The sequence below is a fragment of the Tamandua tetradactyla genome, chromosome 21 (assembly GCF_023851605.1).
Source record: "Tamandua tetradactyla isolate mTamTet1 chromosome 21, mTamTet1.pri, whole genome shotgun sequence".
NCBI classification, from domain to species: Eukaryota; Metazoa; Chordata; class Mammalia; order Pilosa; family Myrmecophagidae; genus Tamandua; species Tamandua tetradactyla.
In genome coordinates, this window is record NC_135347.1 from 30393942 (window position 1) to 30419847 (window position 25906).

At 35.6% G+C, this 25906-nt stretch overlaps 1 protein-coding gene across 1 annotated transcript in view; it reads right to left on the minus strand.

The window, feature by feature from the left end:
- The window catches only part of FAM174A (family with sequence similarity 174 member A), a 55785-nt gene that overhangs the window by 3709 nt on the left and 26170 nt on the right, over positions 1-25906 (minus strand). The gene's annotated exons all lie outside the window — the stretch shown is intronic.

Genomic DNA, 25906 nt, shown 5'->3' on the forward strand with positions numbered 1-25906 from the left:
CTTTCTCGGATCATAAAGGAATGAAGTTGGAAATCAATAACAGGCGGAGTGCCAGAAAATTCACAAATACGTGGAGGCTCAACAACACACTCTTAAACAACGAGTGGGTCAAAGAAGAAATTGCAAGAGAAATTAGTAAATACCTCGAGGTGAATGAAAATGAAAACACAACATATCAAAACTTATGGGATGCAGCAAAGGCAGTGCTAAGAAGGAAATTTATTGCCCTAAATGCCTATATCAGAAAAGAAGAAAAGGCAAAAATGCTGGAATTAACTGTCCACTTGGAAGAACTGGAGAAAGAACAGCAAACTAATCCCAAAGCAAGCAAAAGGAAAGAAAAAACAAAGATTAAGCAGAAATAAATGAAATTGAAAGCATGAAAACAATAGAGAAAATCAATAAGACCAGAAGTTTGTTCTATGAGAAAATCAATAAGATTGATGGGCCCTCAGCAAGATTGACAAAAAGAAGAAGAGAAAGGATGCAAATAAATAAGATCAGAAATGGAAGAGGAGACATAACTACTGACCTCACAGAAATAAAGGAGGTAATAACAGGATACTATGAACAACTTTACGCTAATAAATACAACAATTTAGATGAAATGGACGGGTTCCTGGAAAGACATGAACAACCAACTTTGACTCAAGAAGAAATAGATGACCTCAACAAACCAATCACAAGTAAAGAAATTGAATCAGTCATTCAAAAGCTTCCTAAAAAGAAAAGTCCAGGATCAGACGGCTTCACATGTGAATTCTATCAAACATTCCAGAAAGAATTAGTACCAACTCTCCTCAAACTCTTCAAAAAAATTGAAGTGTAGGGAAAACTACCTAATTCATTCTATTAAGCCAACATCACCCTCATGCCAAAACCAGGTAAAGATATTACAAAAAAGGAAAACTACAGGCCAATCTCTCTAATGAATATAGATGCAAAAATCCTCAACAAAATTCTAGCAAATCATATCCAACAACACATTAAAAGAATTATACTTCATGACCAAGTAGGATTCATCCCAGGTATGCAAGGATGGTTCAACATAAGAAAATCAATTAATGTAATATACCATATCAACAAATCAAAGCAGAAAAATCACATGATCATCTCAATTGATGCAGAGAAGGCATTTGACAAGATTCAACATCCTTTCCTGTTGAAAACACTTCAAAAGATAGGAATACAAGGGAACTTCCTTAAAATGATAGAGGGAATATATGAAAAACCCACAGCTAATATCATCCTCAATGGGGAAAAATTGAAAACTTTCCCCCTAAGATCAGGAACAAGACAAGGAAGTCCACTATCACCACTATTATTCAACATTGTGTTGGAGGTTCTAGCCAGAGCAATCAGTCAAGAAAAAGAAATACAAGGCATCAAAATTGGAAAGGAAGAAGTAAAACTATCACTGTTTGCAGACGATATGATACTATACGTCGAAAACCTGGAAAAATCCACAACAAAGCTACTAGAGCTAATAAATGAGTACAGCAAAGTAGCAGGTTACAAGATCAACATTCAAAAATTTGCAGCATTTCTATACACTAGCAATGAACAAGCTGAGGGGGAAATCAAGAAATGAATTCCATTTACAATTGCAACTAAAAGAATGAAATACCTAGGAATAAATTTAACTAAAGAGACAAAAAACCTATATAAAGAAAACTACAAAAAACTGTTAAAAGAAATCACAGAAGACCTAAATAGATGGAAGGGCATACCGTGCTCATGGATTGGAAGACTAAATGTAGTTAAGAAGTCAATCCTACCTAAATTGATTTACAGATTCAATGCAATACCAATCAAAATCCCAACAACTTATTTTTCAGAAATAGAAAAACCAATAAGCAAATTTATCTGGAAGGGCAGCGTGCCCTGAATTGCTAAAAACATCTTGAGGAAAAAAAACGAAGCTGGAGGTCTCACACTGCCGGACATTAAGGCATATTATGAAGCCACAGTGGTCAAAACAGCATGGTATTGGCATAAAGATAGATGTATCGACCAATGGAATCGAATAGAGTGCTCAGATATAGACCCTCTCATCTATGGACATTTGATCTTTGATAAGGCAGTCAAGCCAACTCACCTGGGACAGAACAGTCTCTTCAATAAATGGTGCCTAGAGAACTGGATATCCATATGCAAAAGAATGAAAGAAGACCCATATCTCACACCCTATACAAAAGTTAACTCAAAATGGATCAAAGATCTAAACATTAGGTCTAAGACCATAAAACAGTTAGAGGAAAATGTAGGGAGATATCTTATGAAACTTACAATTGGAGGCGGTTTTATGGACCTTAAACCTAAAGCAAGAGCACTGAAGAAGGAAATAAATAAATGGGAGTTCCTCAAAATTAAACACTTTTGTGCATCAAAGAACTTCATCAAGAAAGTAGAAAGACAGCCTACACAATGGGAGACAATATTTGGAAATGACATATCAGATAAAGGTCTAGTATCCAGAATTTATAAAGAGATTGTCCAACTCAACAACAAAAAGACAGCCAACCCAATTACAAAATGGGAAAAAGACTTGAACAGACACCTCTCAGAAGAGGAAATACAAATGGCCAAAAGGCACATGCAGAGATGCTCAATGTCCCTGGCCATTAGAGAAATGCAAAACAAAACCACAATGAGATATCATCTCACACCCACCAGAATGGCCATGATCAACAAAACAGAAAATGACAAGTGCTGGAGAGGATGTGGAGAAAGAGGCACACTTATCCACTGTTGGTGGGAATGTCAAATGGTGCAACCACTGTGGAAGGCAGTTTGGCGGTTCCTCAAAAAGCTGAATATAGAATTGCCATACGACCCAGCAATACCATTATGGGAATCTACTCAAAGGAATTAAGGGCAAAAACTCAAACGGACATTTGCACACCAATGTTTATAGCAGCGTTATTTACAATTGCAAAGAGATGGAAACAGCCAAAATGTCCATCAACAGACGAGTGGCTAAACAAACTGTGGTATATACATACGATGGAATATTATGCAGCTTTAAGACAGAATAAACTTATGAAGCATGTAATAACATGGATGGACCTAGAGAACATTATGCTGAGTGAGTCTAGCCAAAAACTAAAGGACAAATACTGTATGGTCCCACTGATATGAACCGACATTCGAGAATAAACTTGGAATATGTCACTGGTAACAGAGTCCAGCAGGAGTTAGAAACAGGGTAAGATAATGGGTAATTGGAGCTGAAGGGATACAGACTGTGCAACAGGACTAGATACAAAAACTCGAAAATGGACAGCACAGTAATACCTAATTGTAAAGTAATCATGTTAAAACACTGAATGAAGCTGCATCTGAGGTATAGGTTTTTTTTTTTTTTCCTATTATTACTTTTATTTTTTTCTCTATATTAACATTCTATATCTTTTTCGGTTGTGTTGCTAGTTCTTCTAAACCAATGCAAATGTACTAAGAAACGATGATCATGCATCTATGTGATGATGTTAAGAATTACTGATTGCATATGTAGAATGGTATGATTTCTAAATGTTGGGTTAATTTCTTTTTTTCCGTTAATTAATCAAAAAAAATATTCTGAATAGTCAATATTTCTTTATTCTTTTCATTTGCTAAAAAAAAAAATATTTTTTGGGGGGGTAGTTGGGTTGGGGTCAGGGGAATAAAAGTTTGTTGTGAGGAAGTGGCCAGTTCTGACATTTTTCTTTCCTGATAAAAGAAAGATGCAGATGTAGCTGGTGTGAGTTTTTGTCTCCCAACCTTTTGTTGCCTTGGAACACAGAAGTGATGGCTGAACTCTCAACAGCCATATGATCAAGAATAGACAAACATGAGGTAAAGTTCTAGAATAGATGTTGTCCTCAAAGAACCCATTAAGTCCATGACAGGAGCAAACAAACGCTGCAAACTCTTCAATATGGGAGAAAAATAAACTCACGATTCTGTAATACAGGATCTCCCATTACTTGGCATTAAAAAAAACATTCCAAAAAATATCACCATGATTTTGTGTAAAGCAAATTATGCCTTATTAATAAATTTAATGGAAACCTCCATTTAGAGTATTTTCTAAGCTTCAAGAATATGCTGTCTCTACACATCATACAATGACATAATAAAAGTAGGACATTATCTGAGGAGAGCTTAAAAACTAGTTTAGAAAAACTTCAAATATCACAATGACTATAAATCTAAATTAAGTCTGAATGAAAAAAATGCCCTAGAGCTGCAAAGAGTACTATTACTGTTGTTGTTTTTTTCCATTTAAATAAATATGCAAAAAAGCAAATTCTCAGAGATTTCTTTTCAGGCCTTTTAAAAGACGATACAATGACTCTGGATTTTACAGAATGAACACAATCTGAAAGAGCTTTGGGAAAGGTTAATGCTTTAATAATTATGTTTAAGCCTTTTCCCATTCATAAACTTGAGATCCTGGTCACTGTGGTGCCAGCAATTCCATTCATGTAAAGCAGCCACACGCCTGGTACATTCTGCCTCCCATGTCCATTCATCCCACTGTATACCTCAGAAAGTCTGCAGTCCAAATAATCACAAGAGAGTATATAACCTAAACCAACTGCTGTAAGAACAGAAACTTGTAATTCACCTGTTCTATAGGAGTTTACATGCAATAGAATTAGTTTAAGCCAGACCAATCAAACACTTTTACGCTAGAGCTATGCTTTACTCAGATCTGTCCAACATAATAGCTGCACATGGCAATGTAAATTAAAATTTCAATTAGTTAAAATTAAATGACATTTAAAATTCAGTTTCTTAATCATACTAGCCACGTTTCAAAAGCTCAAGAGCCATATATGGTTAGTGGCTATCAAATTAGACAGTGTGGCTCTCCTGTGCACTGAAATGAGAAAAAAGCATACCAAACTGAATTTTATTTTACATTGCATTTGCTAAAATAATATGCATGATTCAAGTGCTTACCCCTTAAACAGATTGTAATATCTAGTTATTAACAGAGGAAGGCAAATTTTCTTTAAAGCTCAATGTCCATAGAAAAATAACATAAAAAAACCTAGATGAAGTTCGACTTTTGTTACTTAAGTAATGACTAATACAACATTAGTCTCCTTTAGGTAGACTTAACAAAAGTCTTTTGTTACTTAAGTAATGTAATGACTAATACAACATAGCCTTCTTTAGGTGGATAGATAAAACATAGACTATTCTAATAATGCATTACTGGGTATCATAAAACATGAATTGATTTCTAAAATAAACATTAATACTTTAGCACATTCCTATATTCTACTGCATCGGATAACCTTAGTATTTATTCTGATAATATGTTATGCTCAACACTGAAAGCAATGTTTTCGAAATCAGAACTATGTTCAAATACATAACTATCTGAATATCTGAATAAGATCTTTGTAATGAGGGTTTCTGTTTGAGCACATGTCAAATTTGCCTTCTGATTCTGATATGCTGGTATCAGAAAATATCTTGGACAAAGAAACATTGAACAAAAATGCAATAAACAGATACAATATTAAATTCAGTGAAGTGAAACAGAAGTAGCCAAAAGCAAATTTAGGTATTCTTAAAACATACTTGGCAAAAATTACCAGAACAGCCTTGAAGCAACAGGAGTACCTGCTTTTAGAAATTGCTCCAAAGATTGTCAAAATGTCCTCTAGTGCACATTAGTACAATGATGATGATAATTTTACTGTTCAGTAGGTATCAAACACAATAGGAAGAAGGCGTTGTTCCCATTAGTTGTTTTGTTTTAAAAAGCATTGTTTGAAACTTGCATTTTTGAGACTGGTTATAAGTTTTTGTCTCCAACATTTTTCTTTGAGACAAATGAAAATTAGTTTTACTCAGCATACACTGCTCAGATTCCTCATCAGTTTTTCTGTCAGAGAGGGTAACAATTAAAGAACTGAAATTTGTTTTTCAGTTTCATGGTTTCTTTGCAAAAAATGTTTCAGTAACTAAACAACAAAACTCCTCTAATGTACAAAATTAGGATATCAATGGCATATTCTGGAAAACTTACATTAACAAGGCTGCTCAAATTATTTTTTCCCATATACCCGTAAATTTTCCCATTTGACTGTATTAACCTCAATGTGGAAATTACTAGAAATAGTGGTAATGATGATTAACTCCTCAATATTTACTTCACCTCCATGAGTTCTGAGCTTATCATGGTAGTTCCATTTTCCTTCTCAGGGTTTGGTTTAGGAATGCTCATATGACTTAATCCTGGCCAATCATATGAAAAGAGGAATCTGTTAGAAGGCTTCTAGGCAAACTTTGCTCATTCTTAAGAAAGACACACAGGAGAGCTAGTCCCTAAATTCTAATGAAAGTTACCATTCTGGGTGTGATTAGAAGAATAGCTGGAGCCATCTTATTATAAGCCTAAAAACTGAAGCCAACACATGAAAATGGACAGAACCAGGGGAATCACAGAGAAGAAAACCTAGAACGCTGAAGTCCTGGGCTTGGAATCTGACTTATCAGTGACATCCTGTTATTACAATAATGCATTCCGTTTAGTAAATTTAGGTTAAACCATATATTGGTAGTTTCATATGGTTTAATCTGATACAAAGAAACAGTGAAAATAACCCAAATCCTACCAGTCAGCAACAATCACTGTTACTATTTTGGTTTATTAAAAGTCACACTATTGGCTCTTAGAAAGAGCCAAATATAAAAAGATGCTTCTGTACTATGGTAAAATTTTAAGCAAGGAAATGACTTGCTTCCTGTTATTTTGTGGACAGAATTTGGAAATGAAGAGGAACTAATTTTAGAAAACATTAAAAAAAATTAAGACAGCTTCATTAAGAGATAATTCACCAAGAATAATTACTAGTGGTTTGTTGGCAACCATGACTCTGCATTGCAGTTGGCAATGTGGGCAAATCATGTTCGTATTTCTCATTTTGTTGTTGTTGTTATTGTTTTCCTCCTTATTTGAAAAATTAAGAGCAATAGCAAGTAGTGGAAAATAAGACAATGAACAGAATTATAACCATTCTCTTTACAGATATAAATCAAATAAATAAAAAACAAATGGAATGAAATTACTCCAAGTAGGGATGTGTAACTTACTTAGTTCTGTAACTCCACCCCACTTCCAGGTCAGAATTAATTATTCTCTTCTATGAAAATCTGTACAGTTTACTTAGATAATCTTTTTTCTATCTGGCTTTTAGCTATTTATATATTATTTCTTCTAACAGAATATAGTTCCTTGTTAACTTTTTTTTTTTGCACGGGCAGGCACCGGAAATTAAACCTGGGTCTCCCGCGTGGTGGGCAAGAACCCTGCCTGCTGAGCCACTGTGGCCTGCCCTCCTTGTTAACTTTTATACACTAAAAGAATAAAATTGGGATGAAGAAATATGAGAGAGAATTAAATAGGAGTAGAAGTAAAGCCATGTACTTTATTATTTAAAAAAAATCAAGATGGCTGGGATGTGATTTAAATAAGTAATTTCAAATAAAATTTTTAATTCAAGAGCAAAAGTTGGGACAATCATTGTTCTTTTTTACATAGGCAGGCACTGGAAATTGAATCCGGGTCTCAGAACTCTGCCTGCTGAGCCACCGTGGCCCGCCCCAAATCACTGTTTTTAAACTAGTATTTCAGTTTTGGAGATCTCTGGAAGTGTATACTTCTTCATCACTCAGAATCCTATTCAACAATATACTATGGTCACATATATAGCTTAATAATCAAATTAAATGATTACCGGTTTATAGTTGATTGTCGCAACTATGTGTTTAGGTTGTTTGGAGCTGGTTTGAATGCTGCTTAATTATTAGCAAATGCTGTTTGATTAGCAAAATGCACATTCCTAAGAAAAAGTATTATCTTAAATAGACATTACTGCTTTTAAATTAGATAGGTAGTATACCTTCCCATTAAGTAAGTATACAACTAAAGTAGTTTATTTATTAAATAATTTTGGGCTTTGAGTGGATTTTGGACAATATTTTAAAGTATTCAATAAAACCTTCTGTAGATCTAAGAAAAAGTTTATCAGGAACATCAAAAAAATAGCAAAGGAATTATCCTGTCATGTCAATGATAAATCTTGAACTGCAGTCATTTTACATTTCCTGATATTCTTTGAAAGCACTTTTTTTGCTTTGATTGAGAAAGTATGTGATTAACAATCAATATTGCAACATATAACATATGCAACCAAGGTCAACAAAGGTATTGCTGTAAAATGGTCGTAGAACCTACTCCATCCATTGTGGCACATTTGTGGTAATACTTGCTCCTGAAGGTAGAGTTATTAAGAACAATAACAGCAACAAGAAAAAGTTCACATGCCATAATTCTCAGCCTCCCTACTACTTTATCCTACGGCTTTCAAAAAGATTAATGAAGCTATTACAGGGCTTGCTTTCAAAATTCTGCCTCTTTTATTTTTTGTAGAAACTGACAAGTCAATTCTAAAATATATATGGAAATGCAAAGGACCTAGTATAGCAAAAAATGTGTAAAAACAGAAGAACAATGTTGGAGGACTTAACCCACCTGATACTAAAAGACTTACCATAAAGCTATAGCAACTAAAATAAATTGATATATATATATATATGATAAATATACAAATTAATGGAACAGAATAGAAATACATAAACAGAACCCTACCTATGGTCAAATGGTTTGACAAAGTGGCCAAAGCAATTCAAAGGGGAAAGGGAAGGAAAATCTTTAACAAATAGTGTTGTATCAACAAGATGTCCATATAGAAAAAATTTACACCACCTCTTACATTATCTGCAAATATTAACTCTAAATGTATTACAGATTAAATACAAAAGCTAAAAGTATAAAAATTCTAAAAGAAAACACAAGTGAAAATCTTTGCAACCTTCAGGTTACACATCTCCACAAAGGTTTCTTAGATGTAGCACAAAAAGTACAAATCATAAAACAAAATAAATAAAATGGACATTATTAAAATTAAAACTTTTGTTCTTTGAAATACACAATTAATGAAAAGAGAAGTTCAAGAATTGAGAAAATTACAACACCTATATCAGACAAAGGACTTTTATCCATAATTTATAAAGAATTCTTAAAACTCAATAGTAAAAATAAATAAGAAAATGAACAAAGTATATGAAGAAACACTAAAAAAAACCCAGATATCTGAATAGCCATGAAGTACATAAATAGCTGCTCAAAATCATTAGCCCTGGGCAGCCCTTACAGAAATGCAAATCTAAACCACAATTGAATACCATGTCTCCTCCCTTATCACGATAAAAACAAATAAAGGAACAAAGCCCTAACTGAACAAAGTGTTGCCAAGAAGGAAGAGTACCTAGAACTCTCCTATACTGCTGTTGGGAATGCAAAATGGTTCAATCACTTTGGAGTACAGTTTGGCAGATTCCTATATAAACTAAACATCCCATTTACATATGACCCAACCATTTCGCTGCCAGGTATTCACCCATAAGAAAAAAAAGGGGGGGGGCTCTATATAAAGACTTGTAAATGAATATCTACAGCAGCTTTATTTTTAACAGCTAAACCCTGGAATAAACCAAATGTCCATCAACAGATGGATGGAGGAAAAAATTGTGTTATATCTATTTAGTGGAACAGCAATAAAAAAAAAAATAAAAACAACAACAACAATATAAACTCTAAAAAGCTCAGCAATAAAAAGATCTATTACTATATTTAAAAATATTGATCAATCTAAAAATAGTTATGCTAAATGAAAGAAAAAGGTCTTGCTTCACAATCCGTTTAAATGAAATTTAAGAAAATACAACGTTGCGTACAGTAACAGAAAGCAAATCAGTGGTTACCTGGGGAAGAAGCTAGAAGGAGAAATGGATATCAAAGGAAATAGAAATTCTGAGACAATATAGTTAACATCAGCCTTACAGTGATGATACTGTTATGTGTATACATAGGTCAAAAAAGATCATTTTGAGTATTTTAAATATGTACAATTTAGTTTAATTTTGCCTCTATTAATAAAGTCAAGGAAAAAAAAATGCCTCTCTGCTAGAAATACTCAGTACACATATTCTGGAACAACCAGAATATACCTTTACATTATACTGAATTACAGAAAACACTTATTTAGCAGAATGGACCATTCTGCTAAATATGAAGTATATGAAGAAACACTTTTAAAAAAACTTTTTTAAGTATTTCTTTAAAAAGTCACTTTATCTTGACGACAGAGACCAAGAAGACAGCGTACCCCATTCTGGAATGGCTGACTGGCTGGGAGAACCCGCTGCGGTGAGATTACCGAGGGGCGCGCGCTTCCCCGGGCCGGGGCGGCAGGCAGACGGAGTCCCTCCCTCCCTCCTTCCCGGGCCGGCTGGAGAATGGACAGGCGATCCCCTCAAGCCACAGCAGCTGGCGCCCCCCCCCCCCCACGCGTGGCCCCCCGGACCAGCTGGGAGAACTGGATTGGAGATCCCCCAAGCCGCAGAGACCGGTGACCGGGGTCCTTTCCAAATACGTGGCTTCCCGGTCCGGCTGGGAACGGTGGATAGGCACTTCCCCAAGCCGCAGCGGCCGGTGCCCCCCCGCCACGCTTGGCGCCCCGGGCCGGCTGAGAAATTTGGACAGGTGTTCCCCAAAGCTGCGGAGGCTGGCACCCCCCCACCACGCTTGGCGCCCCGGGCCGGCTGGGAAATTTGGACAGGTGCTCACCCAAGCCGCGGAGGCCAGCGACTTTCCCCACGTGCGGATTCCCGGGCCGGCTGGGAGATTCGGACTGGAACTCCCCCAAGCCACTTCGGCTGGGGACCCTCCCATACAGCGAGAGTTTCCCAAAGTTAAAGCAGCCACAGCATCTTTTACTGGTGGGACCCGCAGACAGACGAGTGCCACGAGCGCCACCTACTGGGCAGGATAAGAAAAACAGGGCCCAGAAATTTCACAGAAAAATATTTCAACCTGCTGGGTCCCACACCCAGGGAAATCTGATTAAATTCCCAGACACCAGCAGAAGATAACGGATCACGCTCGGAAAATTGAAGATATGGCCCAGTCAAAGGAACAAACCAATAGCTCAAATGAGATACAGGAGCTGAGACAACTAATGCTGAATATACAAACAGAAATGGAAAACCTCTTCAAAAACCAAATCAATAAATTGAGGGAGGACATGAAGAAGACATGGGCTGAACAAAAAGAAGAAACAGAAAAACTGAAAAAACAAATCACAGAACTTATGGGAGTGAAGGACAAAGTAGAAAAGATGGAAAAAACAATGGATACCTACAATGATAGATTTAAAGAGACAGAAGCTAGAATTAGTGAATTGGAGGATGGAACATCTGAATTCAAAAAAGAAACAGAAACTATAGGGAAAAGAATGGAAAAATTTGAACAGGGTATCAGGGAACTCAAGGATAATATGAACTGCACAAATATACGTGTTGTGGGTGTCCCAGAAGGAGAAGAGACGGGAAAAGGAGGAGAAAAACTAATTGAAGAAATTATCACTGAAAATTTCCCAACTCTTATGAAAGACCTAAAATTAAAGATCCAAGAAGTTTAGCGCACCCCAAAGAGAATAGACCCAAATAGGCGTTCTCCAAGACACTTACTAGTTAGAATGTCAGAGGTCAAAGAGAAAGAGAGGATCTTGAAAGCAGCAAGACAAAAACAATCCATCACATACAAGGGAAACCCAATAAGACTATGTGTAGATTTCTCAGCAGAAACCATGGAAGCTAGAAGACAGTGGGATGATATATTTAAATTACCAAAAGAGAAAAACTGCCAACCAAGACATCTATATCAAGCAAAATTGTCCTTCAAAAATGAGGGAAAATTAAAATATTTTCAGACAAAAAGTCACTGAGAGAATTTGTGACCAAGAGACCAGCTCTGCAAGAAATACTAAAGGGAGCACTAGAGTCAGATACGAAAAGACAGAAGAGAGAGGTATGGAGAAGAGTGTAGAAAGAAGGAAAATCAGATATGATATATATAATACAAAAGGCAAAATGTTAGAGGAAAATATTATCCAAACAGTAATAACACTAAATGTTAATGAACTGAATTCCCCAATCAAAAGACATAGACTGGCAGAATGGATTAAAAAACAGGATCCTTCTATATGCTGTCTACAGGAAACACATCTTAGACCCAAAGAAAAACATAGGTTGAAAGTGAAAGGTTGGGAAAAGATATTTCATGCAAATAACAACAAGAAAAGAGCAGGAGTAGCTATACTAATATCGAACAAATTAGACTTCAAATGTAAAACAGTGAAAAGAGACACAGAAGGACACTATCTACTAATAAAAGGAACAATTAAACAAGATGACATAACAATCATAAATATTTATGCACCGACCCAGAATGCCCCAAAATACGTGAGGAATACACTGCAAACACTGAAAAGGGAAATAGACACATATACCATAATAGTTGGAGACTTCAATTCACCACTCTCATCAATGGACAGAACATCTACACGGAGGATCAATAAAGAAATAGAGAATTTGAATATTACTATAAATGAGCTATACTTAACAGACATTTATAGGACATTACATCCCACAACAGCAGGATACACTTTTTTCTCAAGTGCTCATGGATCATTCTCAAAGATACACCATATGCTGGGTCACAAAGCAAGTCTTAACAAATTTAAAAAGATTGAAATCATACACAACACTTTCTCGGATCATAAAGGAATGAAGTTGGAAATCAATAATAGGCGGAGTGCCAGAAAATTCACAAATACATGGAGGCTCAACAACACACTCTTAAACAACGAGTGGGTCAAGGAAGAAATTGCAAGAGAAATTAGTAAATATCTCGAGGCGAATGAAAACGAAAACACAACATATCAAAACCTATGGGACACAGCAAAGGCAGTGCTAAGAGGGAAATTTATTGCCCTAAATGCCTATATCAGAAAAGAAGAAAAGGCAAAAATGCAGGAATTAACTGTCCACTTGGAAGAACTGGAGAATGAACAGCAAACTAACCCCAAAGCAAGCAAAAGGAAAGAAATAACAAAGATTAGAGCAGAAATAAATGAAATTGAAAACATGAAAACAATAGAGAAAATCAATAAGACCAGAAGTTTGTTCTATGAGAAAATCAATAAGATTGATGGGCCCTCAGCAAGATTGACAAAAAGAAGAAGAGAAAGGATGCAAATAAATAAGATCAGAAATGGAAGAGGAGACATAACTACTGACCTCACAGAAATAAAGGAAGTAATAACAGGATACTATGAACAACTTTACGCTAATAAATACAACAATTTAGATGAAATGGACGGGTTCCTGGAAAGACATGAACAGCCAACTTTGACTCAAGAAGAAATAGATGACCTCAACAAACCAATCACAAGTAAAGAAATTGAATCAGTCATTCAAAAGCTTCCTAAAAAGAAAAGTCCAGGATCAGACGGCTTCACATGTGAATTCTATCAAACATTCCAGAAAGAATTAGTACCAACTCTCCTCAAACTCTTCAAAAAAATTGAAGTGTAGGGAAAGCTACCTAATTCATTCTATGAAGCCAACATCACCCTCATACCAAAACCAGGCAAAGATATTACAAAAAAAGAAAACTACAGACCAATCTCTCTAATGAATATAGATGCAAAAATCCTCAACAAACATCTAGTAAATCGAATCCAGCAACACATTAAAAGAATTATACATCATGACCAAGTAGGATTCATCCCAGGTATGCAAGGATGGTTCAACATAAGAAAATCAATTAATGTAATACACCATATCAACAAATCAAAGCAGAAAAATCACATCATCATCTCAATTGATGCAGAGAAGGCATTTGACAAGATTCAACATCCTTTCCTGTTGAAAACACTTCAAAAGATAGGAATACAAGGGAACTTCCTTAAAATGACAGAGGGAATACATGAAAAACCCACAGCTAATATCATCCTCAATGGGGAAAAATTGAAAACTTTCCCCCTAAGATCAGGAACAAGACAAGGAAGTCCACTATCACCACTATTATTCAACATCGTGTTGGAGATTCTAGCCAGAGCAATTAGACAAGAAAAAGAAATACAAGGCATCAAAATTGGAAAGGAAGAAGTAAAACTATCCCTGTTTGCAGACGACATGATATTTTACGTTGAAAACCCGGAAAAATCCACAACAAAACTACTAGAGCTAATAAATGAGTACAGCAAAGTAGCAGGTTACAAGATCAACATTCAAAAATTTGTAGCATTTCTATACACTAGCAATGAACAAGCTGAGGGGGAAATCAAGAAACGAATCCCATTTACAATTGCAACTAAAAGAATAAAATACCTAGGAATAAATTTAACTAAAGAGATACAAAACCTATATAAAGAAAACTACAAAAAACTGTTAAAAGAAATCACAGAAGACCTAAATAGATGGAAGGGCATACCGTGTTCATGGATTGGAAGACTAAATGTAGTTAAGATGTCAATTCTACCTAAATTGATTTACAGATTCAATGCAATACCAATCAAAATCCCAACAACTTATTTTTCAGAAATAGAAAAACCAATAAGCAAATTTATCTGGAAGGGCAGGGTGCCCCGAATTGCTAAAAGTATCTTGAGGAAAAAAAACGAAGCTGGAGGTCTCACGCTGCCGGACTTTAAGGCATATTATGAAGCCACAGTGGTCAAAACAGCATGGTACTGGCATAAAGATAGATATATCGACCAATGGAATCAAATAGAGTGCTCAGATATGGACCCTCTCATCTATGGACATTTGATCTTTGATAAGGCAGTCAAGCCAATTCACCTGGGACAGAACAGTCTCTTCAATAAATGGTGCCTAGAGAACTGGATATCCATATGCAAAAGAATGAAAGAGAACCAGTATCTCACACCCTATACAAAAGTTAACTCAAAATGGATCAAAGATCTAAACTTTAGGTCTAAAACCATAAAACAGTTAGAGGAAAATATAGGGAGATATCTTATGAAACTTACAATTGGAGGCGGTTTTATGGACCTTAAACCTAAAGCAAGAGCACTGAAGAAAGAAATAAATAAATGGGAGTTCCTCAAAATTAAACACTTTTGTGCATCTAAGAACTTCATCAAGAAAGTAGAAAGACAGCCTACACAATGGGAGATAATATTTGGAAATGACATATCAGATAAAGGTCTAGTATCCAGAATTTATAAAGAGATTGTTCAACTCAACAACAAAAAGACAGCCAACCCAATTACAAAATGGGAAAAAGACTTGAACAGACACCTCTCAGAAGAGGAAATACAAATGGCCAAAAGGCACATGCAGAGATGCTCAATGTCCCTGGCCATTAGAGAAATGCAAATCAAAACCACAATGAGATATCATCTCACACCCACCAGAATGGCCATGATCAACAAAACAGAAAATGACAAGTGCTGGAGAGGATGTGGAGAAAGAGGCACACTTAGCCACTGTTGGTGGGAATGTCAAATGGTGCAACCACTGTGAAAGGCAGTTTGGCGGTTCCTCAAAAAGCTGAATATAGAATTGCCATACGACCCAGCAATACCTTTGCTAGGTATCTACTCAGAGGACTTAAGGGCAAAGACACAAATGGACATTTGCACACCAATGTTTATAGCAACATTATTTACAATTGCAAAGAGATGGAAACAGCCAAAATGTCCATCAACAGACGAGTGGCTAAACAAACTGTGGTATATACATACGATGGAATATTATGCAGCTTTAAGACAGAATAAACTTATGAAGCATGTAATAACATGGATGGACCTAGAGAACATTATGCTGAGTGAGTCTAGCCAAAAACTAAAGGACAAATACTGTATGGTCCCACTGATGTGAACCGACATTCGAGAATAAACTTGGAATATGTCATTGGTAACAGAGTCCAGCAGGAGTTAGAAACAGGGTAAGATAATGGGTAATTGGAGCTGAAGGGATACAGACTGTGCAACAGGACTAGATACAAAAACTCAAAAATGGACAGCACAATAATACCTAATTGTAAAGTAATCATGTTAAAACACTGAATGAAGCTGCATCTGAGGTATAGGTTTTTTTTTTGTCTGTCTGTTTGTTTGTCTTTTTTTTCTTTTCCCTTTTCTTTTTTTATTGTTATTATTATTTTTATTTTTTTCTCTATATTAACATTCTATATCTTTTTCTGTTGTTTTGCTAGTTGTTTTCCTAAATCCATGCAAATGTACTAAGAAATGATGATCATGCATCTATGTGATGATGTTAAGAATTACTGATTGCATATGTAGAATGGAATGATTTCTAAATGTTGTGTTAATTTTTTTTCTTTAATTAATAAAAAAAAAGTCACTTTATCTTAATGTTACAGTTTCTATGAAAAATCTTTTAAGTAATTATATTAGGTCCCAAATCTAAAACAATCTTATTTTCACACCAGCTGATTAGTAACCCTAATTCCATGTGCAACCTCTATTTCACTTTGCAACATAACCTAACAAATTCACAGGTTTCTGGAATAAGGTCATAAACCTCCTTGGGGGTCCATTTTCTGCCTACCACAAATGATATCACTATTCACCATATTTCACAAGTAAAAATCAGGGGGATTATCTAAAATAACTGCCCCCTCTTCCTTACTCCTAATAATCCAATCAGTTCACTGCACTGGATATCTATTAACAGCAAGGGGATAAAAAAAGATGAATGTTTGTCTTGGCCCTCAAAGAGCTCACACTCCTACAGAAAACAAGTTCATACAAAAAGATACTCTATTAGAATATAAATTTCTTAAAAGATGAAACTATACAATGAGAAGAAAGAAGAAAGATTATTATCTTTTACAGAAGAGAATATGAGAAAACAAGCATCAGAATTACTAAGAGTAAGGGTACATTTAAATCAAGCCTTTTAAAGAAAAAAAAAATAGAGAAAGAGGTAGGAGAAGTGGTAGAAAGGATTTTCCAGATACAATGGAAGAAGTATTTCTTCTCTTATGTCAGGCATAACACCATTCCCTTTTATTATTTATTTATTTCATTCCCAGTATCTCAGAGATCTTCTACATCTATACGTGCTTTTTGATTTTATAAAAGTCGCACACATTGACGCCACTAATTCCTCTAAATACTGCCATGTCTTTCTCACCTAAACAAAATGGTGCATACTCTTACTGAGCCCCTACTCCCCTTACCTCCAAACCAATATACTTGGCCTGCTACTTCTCAAGAACTGCTCTTAACCTAAAGTCACCAATAAGTAATGTTCAATTTTATCCGGTGGACACTTTCAATCCTTTTCTTCGGATCCTTGAGTAGAATTTGGGACTACTGATTACACTTTCCCTGGGCTTCCAGAGTGACATATTCATCTGAATTTTTTTTTTGACTTTTTAAAATTTATTTTAATTTTTAAATACAATTTTAGTGAAATATATTCACAAACCATATAATCATCCAAAGTATACAATCAGTGGTTTATAGTATCATCATATAGTTGTACATTCATCACAATTTTTGAACATTTTCATTACTCCAAAAAAACAAAAATAAGAATAAAAATAAAAAAGAATATCCAAAACATCCCATACCCCTTATTCCCCCTATTATTTATTTATTTTTTAGTCTTCATTTTCTTACTCATCTGTCCATACACTGGATAAAGGGAATGTCAGTCACAAGGTTTTCACAACCACACGGTCACACTGCAAAAGTTAAACAGTTATACAATCATCTTCAAGAATCAAGGGTATTGGATTGCAGTTCAACAGTTTCAGATATTTCCTTTTAGTTATTCTAATCCACTAAAAACTAAAAATCCATATAATGGATAAGAAATAACATCCAGAATGACCTTTTGACTCTCATAAATCTCTCAGCCACTGACACTTTGTTTCATTTCTCTTCTTCCTTTTGGTCAAGAAGGCTTTCACAATCTCACAATGCCAGGGTCAGGCTCATTCCTGGGAGTCATGTCCCACGTTGTCAGGGAGATTTACACCCCCGGGGAGTCATTTCTTAAGGGGGAAGGGCAGTAAGTTCACCTGAAGAGTTGGCTTACAGAGAGAAGACACATCTGAGCTACAAAGTTCTCTGGTGGTGACTTTTAGGCATAATTACAAATAGGCTTAGTTCACCATTATTATATAAGCCCCAAGACTCAGGGGTTTAGCTTATTAAATTGGTAGTCCATAATTCATAAGAGAATATCAGGAATTTCCCAGTTGGGTAAGATTAATAGTTCTATATATATTTTTCCAGACCCTCAAGGGGATTTTGCAAATGCTTTTTTTATTTTTTTGCCAAAAATAATCTGGAATGTATCAAGGTATTACATTAACTATACAGAATAACAAGATCTCATTCCCTATTCTAGGCACCATGTATTTAGGATGCTTAAATAACCTGTCCAGACAGGTTAAGTTAGATAGCGTGCAACAGAAAATTTATATTTTGGACAAAAAATAAAAATCTCTCACTTTGGTCACACAAAGAAGTTGAAGTTTTAAAACACAGTCCTTATCATCCTTTAGCCTCTAGTCTGATTTACATTAGTCCTAAGCAGATCAGCTTCATTCATATCTCTAATTGAAATCTAATCTCTTTTTCAGCTTTGTAAACAGTTGCCGTATGGGGTAATGCTGACTTTCATAGCTGCAGAACTCTGGTTCTGAGTCTCAGGTGTCACACAGATACACAAAGTTCCAGGGAACAATCAGGTTATAACACAAACAGCTCTACACCTTAGAATTTAGAAATAACAGTTCTAACCCCAGAAAACCTTCCCCTGATAACCTATGCTCTCCAATTCAATTCTCAGAATTTGTACATTATAGGTTAGCTACATTACTGAGGTGTTATAATATTTGTTTTTTGTTTCTGGCTTATTTCACTCACAATATTGTCCTCAAGGTTCATTCACCTAGTTGCATGCCTCCCAACTTAATTTCTTCTTGCAGCTGCTCAATATTTCATTATACGTATACCCCACAGTTTGCCCTTCCCTTCACCACTCAATGTACCCTGAGGCCACCTTCATCTATTACAAATTGTGAATACTGCCACCATAAACACCAGTGAACAAATGTCCATTCATGTCCCTGCTTTCAGTTCTTCCAACTATATACCTAATGATGGGGTTGCAGGATCACGGGCAACCCTATTCTTAGCCGCCTGTAGAACAACACACTGCCCTCCACAGGGGCTGTATCATTCTACTTCCCCACTAAAAGTGAATGACACATCTCTCTCTCTCCATATTTTCTCCAGTACTTGTATCTTTATTGATTATTTATTTACTTTTTGTATGCTGTATGGCAGGGGTCATATTTTATTCTTTTTCCATGTGCATATCCTCTTATTGCAGCACCATTTGTTGAATTTTTTGTTTCTTTGGGAAGTGCATGGGTTGGGAATCAAACCTGGGTCTCCTGCATGGCAAGTAAGAATTCTACCACTGAACTACCCTTGAGCTCCCTTTATGTTTATTTTTTAAACAGTTTTATTCACACCCCATACATTCCATCCTAAGTAAACAAACAATGGGTCCCAGTATAATCACATATTTATGCCTTCACTACCACATTCTATGAGAACATTCCATTTTTTTTTCTACAAAGAAAGAAGTGGGGAAAGGAGGATAAAAATTAAAATAAAATAAAATAAAATAAAAGAAACAATATCACCACCAAGAATCCCACATCCTTCCCTTATATCCCTCTTACTGGCTTTTAGCTTTGGCATATTGACTTTGATACATTTAATGGAAGCATATTACAATGCTGCTGCTAATCACAAACTCTAGTTTGCATTTATTATATATTTTTCCATATACCATCCCATTTTCAATACCTTGAAAATGCTAACATTCATTTGTTCTTCCTCATGTAAAAACATTCTTACATTTGTGTACATTTAAACACCACCAATGTCTACTCCTAGTTTAACTAAGCCAAACAGTCACAGTCTTCATCTTCTATTTTTCCTTCTGATGTCATATATGCCCCTAGTCTTTCTCTTTCAACCGTACTCACACAGCTATGTTTAGCGCACATTACAGATAGATATTGTGCTACCCATCTCTGGATCTTTACAATCAATCCTGTCGAACATTCTGTACTCCTTCAGCATTAAATGCCCAATCCCTACCCTCTTTCTATCTCTTGATAACCTGGGTTCTCAACTTTAACTCTCAAACTTTGCTCATTAATGTTAGTTCATATAAGTGAGACCATATAGTATCTGTCCTTTTGTTTCTGACTAAATTCATTCAACATAATGTTCTCCGGGTTTATCCATGTTGTTGCATGCTTTATTCTATCTCACAGCTGCATGATAGTTGATCGTCTGTATATTTCAGTTTACTCGTCCGTTGATGGACATTTGGGCTGTCTCCATCTCTTGGCAATTGTGAATAATGCCACTATAAACATCAGTGTACAAGTATCCATTCAGTTCCTGCCTTCAGTTCCTCCAAATACATACCTAGTATTGGGGTTGTTAGATTATATGGCAATTCTATAATTAGCTCCCTGAGGAACCTCCAAACAGACTTCTAGTGGTTACACCATTCTATATTCCCACCAAGAGTAAGTGTGTCTCTTTCTCCACATTCTCTTCAGCACTTGTAGTTTTGTTTTGATAATGACCACTTTTGCTGGTGTGAGATGATATCTCACTGTGGTTTTGATTTGCATTTCCCTAATAGCTCATGAACCGAGCATTTTTTCACATATTTTTGAGTCATTTGTATTTCCTATTCGAAAAAGTGTCTCTCCCTGTCTTTTGCCCATTTTTTAAATTGGTTTGTTTGCCTTTTTGTTGTTGAGTTTGTAGGGTTTCTTTATATATTCTGGATATTAAATCCTTTTCTGGTAGTGGTTTCAAAATATTGTCTCCCATTGAGTAGGCTGCCTTTTTACTCTTCTGACAAAATTTTTGATGCAAAAAAGTATTCAATTTTGAGGAGATTCCATTTGCCTATTTCTTCTTTCATTGCTCATGCTTTGGGTTTAAGGTCTAGGAAACAACCTCCTATCACAAGATCTTTAAGACATTTTCCTACATTTTCTTCTAAAAGTTTTATGTTCTTAGTGCTAATGCTTCAGATATTTGATTCATTTTGCGTTAATTTTTGTTGTGAGATAGGGTCCTATTTTATTCTTTTGGATATGGATATCCAGTTCTCTAAACACCATTTATTGAAGAGTCTACTCTGTCCCCCATCTAAAACTTAACCTTCCTTCTCTGGCACTTTCTCAGTTTACTTTGTCCTCAAATGTCCTCATTGAGGCTCAGTAATAAGAACACTGATTATCTCTCTATATAGATATTCTCTCTATTGCTACACCCACTCCCCTTGTTTCTTTTATTATTTATATAGCTGTTCTCTAAGAAACTTTGGGTCAAATTCCTCTTTCAGGACCTAAAAAGACAAGACTCTAAAATACACTCTACATTTAAGCATTAATTTTTCCCCATTATTGAGAGAAACAAATGGCATTAAGCACAACTATCATCTGTTACCACAGTGAGTTATAATATGTTCTATATACATCTTTCCTGCAATATATACTTCATATGTTAAAGAAATAGATAATATAACGAATGTTTCATCTCTATACCAATTTTAAAGATCAGAGAGCAGCCAGCCCATTGAATCAGGCTAAATGAAGTAATGGAATTTGGGCTGCATATCTTATCATGGAAAATATTTCCTAAGCTAGAGAAGATAAAAGAAACATACATACATCTCCACTCACACTTCTCTGAAGCTGCTGACTACCAGTAGAAAAGAAATGTATGCACCTTCCCCAAAGTGAGAGAGAAAAATAAGGTTCCAAATCTGCTTAGAATTCAAAAGAAAATCACAGTGGAGGTCTAGAACCAGTGTGGGTATCATTTAAATGATGTTTAATATGTTTGGAGACGAGAATAAAAGGACAATAGAAAATCTGTTTGCCTAGTCTTTGCTTCTTGGTGTCTTGAAATACTCAACCTACTGATCATTTTAAAAGAGGTAAAGGTAGGCCAGACCTGGAGAAGAACATCATCACATATTTTGGCAAGACTGAAATACAATAATAGTGAATCACAAATCTGTATTTCTAGCCAAGACTCCTTTGTTTTGAACTGAGGGCCTATGTTAAATACTAGAGTGTTACGTACACAAGGGTAGGCATTTTGTCCATTTTTGCTTTCCATTTGTAAGGTCTCAGGGCCTGAGTCCCATTCCCTCCTCTTCTAGAGAGCAAGTTACTGCACGCAGCCACTTACATGACTGGGATATACGTTAAAGGTCAAAGAACGTAAGACTCCCCTCCCCTCACCAGCTCTCACAAGAGTCTGCTGAACCCCACTGTAACCAAATCTTGCAGGACTCTCAAACAAGTCACAAGGACACAGAAGCTAGATTGAAGAGGCTCCACTGGCCAAATATGGGACGATTTGAACACCAATGTAAGCAAGGACAGCAATGAATTATAAGCCTTTGGAAAAAGACAAAAACATAATTCTACAACAACAATAAATAGCAAAATAAAGTAAACAGGGAAGAGGAGAGGGCTTTCGTTTAACATGGAATGCCAGTGTTGAATGATAAATGTGAAAGAAATGTTGAAGTAGGGAAACTGTAATTTTGCAACCATAATAAAGATCAGATCAGGCAAGAATCAGGAAGAATGCTAAATCTAGAGGAAATTTTGATGAGAAGTAGGATATTTACATGATCTTACAATGTCTCATTAGTTGAAAGGGAAAAAAGAAAAAAACACTAATCACAAGTAACAAAGGACAGATGAGCCTCTGATATGATATCCTGAGTAGGAGGTAACACTGACTTATGTATTCTTCGAACTAAGAATGAATAAATGGAATCTAAAAATGAGGAAACATTAGAACATCAGCCAACACACAAAATACAGTATAATTTATTAAAAAAAGAGGGGTATATCTGTCTGTATCTATATTAAGAAACAGAGAAAAGTGTGCTTAAGAGAACAGATGAAGTAAAATGTTAAGAATAGGTGAACCTGGATAAAAAATAGAGGGCTTTCCGGTACTAATTTTATTCTTGTACTATTTCTGTAGGTTTAAAATATTTACAAATAACCTTTTTTTAATTAATGCAGGAATATATGCTCTATGTTTGCAGGGAAAAAAAAATGACAATATAAAAGAATACAGAAGGGAAAGTGAAAAGAAAAATGAACTTTAAACCTCCCAGTCTCACCTTTTCCTCACTAAAAGGGAAGGGCCACAATATCAAGATTTTTCTCTCTTTTCTGTTTTATAGCACTAATGTCTCCTAAGCACCTAGATAGTGCCTGACACTTACATAGCTGCTTGATAAATAACTGGTATATTATTCATTTATTTACTTATTGAATAAATTAGTGAATATGTAGGTACAGTTTGCAATTTGGTGTTCTCTTTTTGCTATCTAGATATACACATATAGAGATTTTGGCGTCTTGCTTTTTTTAATAAATGGAGTCAAGATGACTTTACTATCCTACCTGTGAAATTTGCTTCTCCATTATTATCACTATTTCTCTTTCCTTTGTCCTCCAAACACAAGTCCTAAATACTGCAAATCATATCTTCCTCAGCCTCTTGACCAATTCACTCCCTTCTAGCTCCCTTGCTATCTGTCTAGTTCATGTACCTCTTCTTATTGGCTTCTTTACTCTCAGTTTTGCTCGCTTCTGAGCCGTGCAGTCAGGGTAATCTTCAAAATATAAGTTTGATTATGTTCCCACTGTCTATTTTTTCAAGTGCCTTATTATGACCTGTAGAATAATTCCTAACTGATTAAAATGGATTACAAATGCTTCATGATCTAGCTTCTGATTGCCCATTCTGCTTCACTTTACCATTTTTCCTTCTGCATTCAAAGTTCTTTATTCATTCATTCACTCTTTCACGTATTCTTACAAAATACTGATACAGCAGCTGAGCGGATCTGAACCTGTTATATACCTCAAGAAAACACTATGCTCTTTTAATCCATTCTTGTGGGGGCAGACCTGTTGTGGGTGGGAACTTCTGATCAGGTACTTTCCACGGATATGTGACCCATCCAATTCAAAGTGGGTTTTAATCGTTTACTGGAGGGCTTTAAAGAGAGCTCACAGAGAGAGCAGAAAAAGATAACACCCTATGAGAAGCCAGAAGGATCCAGAGTTGCTGGGGGAGCCATTCTGAAACCAGAATCAAGAAGAGAAGGACCAGCAAGCATTGCCAAGTGCTTTCCCATGTGACAGAGAACCCTGTTGCCAGCAGCCTTTCGTCAGAGAAGGTATCTCCCCCCCCCATGCCTTACTTCAGACATTTTCATGCCCTTGGAAATGTAAATTTATAACTTAATAAATGACCTTTGTAAAAGCCAATTCATTTCTGGTATACTACATTCCAGCAGCTTTAGCAAACTGAAACAGCAGTTATTTAACTTCTTTTAGTCCCCTGAATTCATTATATGCTCTTTTTCCTCGGGTACTTTAGGCTTGCTGTTTCTTTTCCAACTCACAATTAGCTTAGCTAATTTCTACTAACTTTTCAGGTCAGAATTTAAATATCACCTTCAAGAGGTGTTCCCTGACCACCAATCTAAGAAGTGACCCATGCTCCTGACTGATGTTTTCATGTCATTCTGTACTCACTCTCTTTCCATTTAATTCTCTTTAATCTTTAATATCTAGCTCCCTACTAGAATTCAAGATTCATGAAAAGAGGGACATGAAAAAGGGGATAAATAATAGAGAAAGATCTGCAATGAGGATACAGGATAAGAGACAGCAACAGGTAATTGTATTTCATGGAATCTGTCCCTTTCTCTTTGCCTTTTCTGTGTGCCCAAGTTCTGGTCCTATTCATCTATCCTAGGCCACCTTCCCTACTGCTACCAACAACACAAATCTGATCACATACACACTCTAGCCAAAAATTATCAACAGTTCTCCAATGGCAACTGAGTAATATCAAACTCCTTAGCAGATTATAAAACCTTTTCATATTTCCCTCCAAAAAACTTGTACATCTCTATTTCCACAACTGTCCCTCCTGAACTTGCATGTATAATTACACATGCAAATACAACAGGCTACTTGCCTGCCATTCTTAGCTGCTTGAATTCCCTGAACAAGCTACCATCTGTCACAACTACTGAACAGTGGGTACACAGTTGCTTTTATCTACAACTTTTGTCTTCAGCCAAGCACATTTCAAACAGATTAATGGAACTTCAAATTCAGTTCCTCTTTGGAGATTACCCTGAATTCCATAGACTAAGTTAACAACTTCCTTTTTCTTCTTCCCTTTTTGTGTTTGCAGTAGGAAGTACCTCATATGCTTTTAGCTTGTTTAAACAGAATATTAGCTTAATAGAAAATTTAAGTAATCATGATTATTATATTTATGATTATATAAAAATGGAGAGCAATTCCACTCAAATTTTACTCAGTGAGGACATTCCTCAAGGAAAAACCAAGATGAAAATAATTTTTTGCTATTTTTCCAAACTTAGACTCAATTTATAAACATATTCCACATTGTTCTTAGGGTCCAGTGCACAAAGATAAGTATCTCTTGTACTAAACACAAGTCAACAACTTTATCTGGTACACACCTACAGAAATGACAATGACCTGCAATATTAGAGTTTCTAAGAATTGTACAATACTTTACAGGCAATTTAAGGAGTTTTCAGAGGGTAAATTTGAATTTTTAAAAATTTATTTTCACTGAGACTGAGTTCCTAATGAACAGATAGAGTTGTTTTGCTAATATTTGAATAGCTAGCTTCTAATACTACTCTTACTATACAGTCAGCATTTCATGAATGTATTTTTATTAAATCAGTAACTTGTCAGCAACTGCAAGCTTTTTATATAAATAGGATGTTATAAACCACTTTTCACTGAATCTTTATTAATCCCATGATTTTCATACTCTGC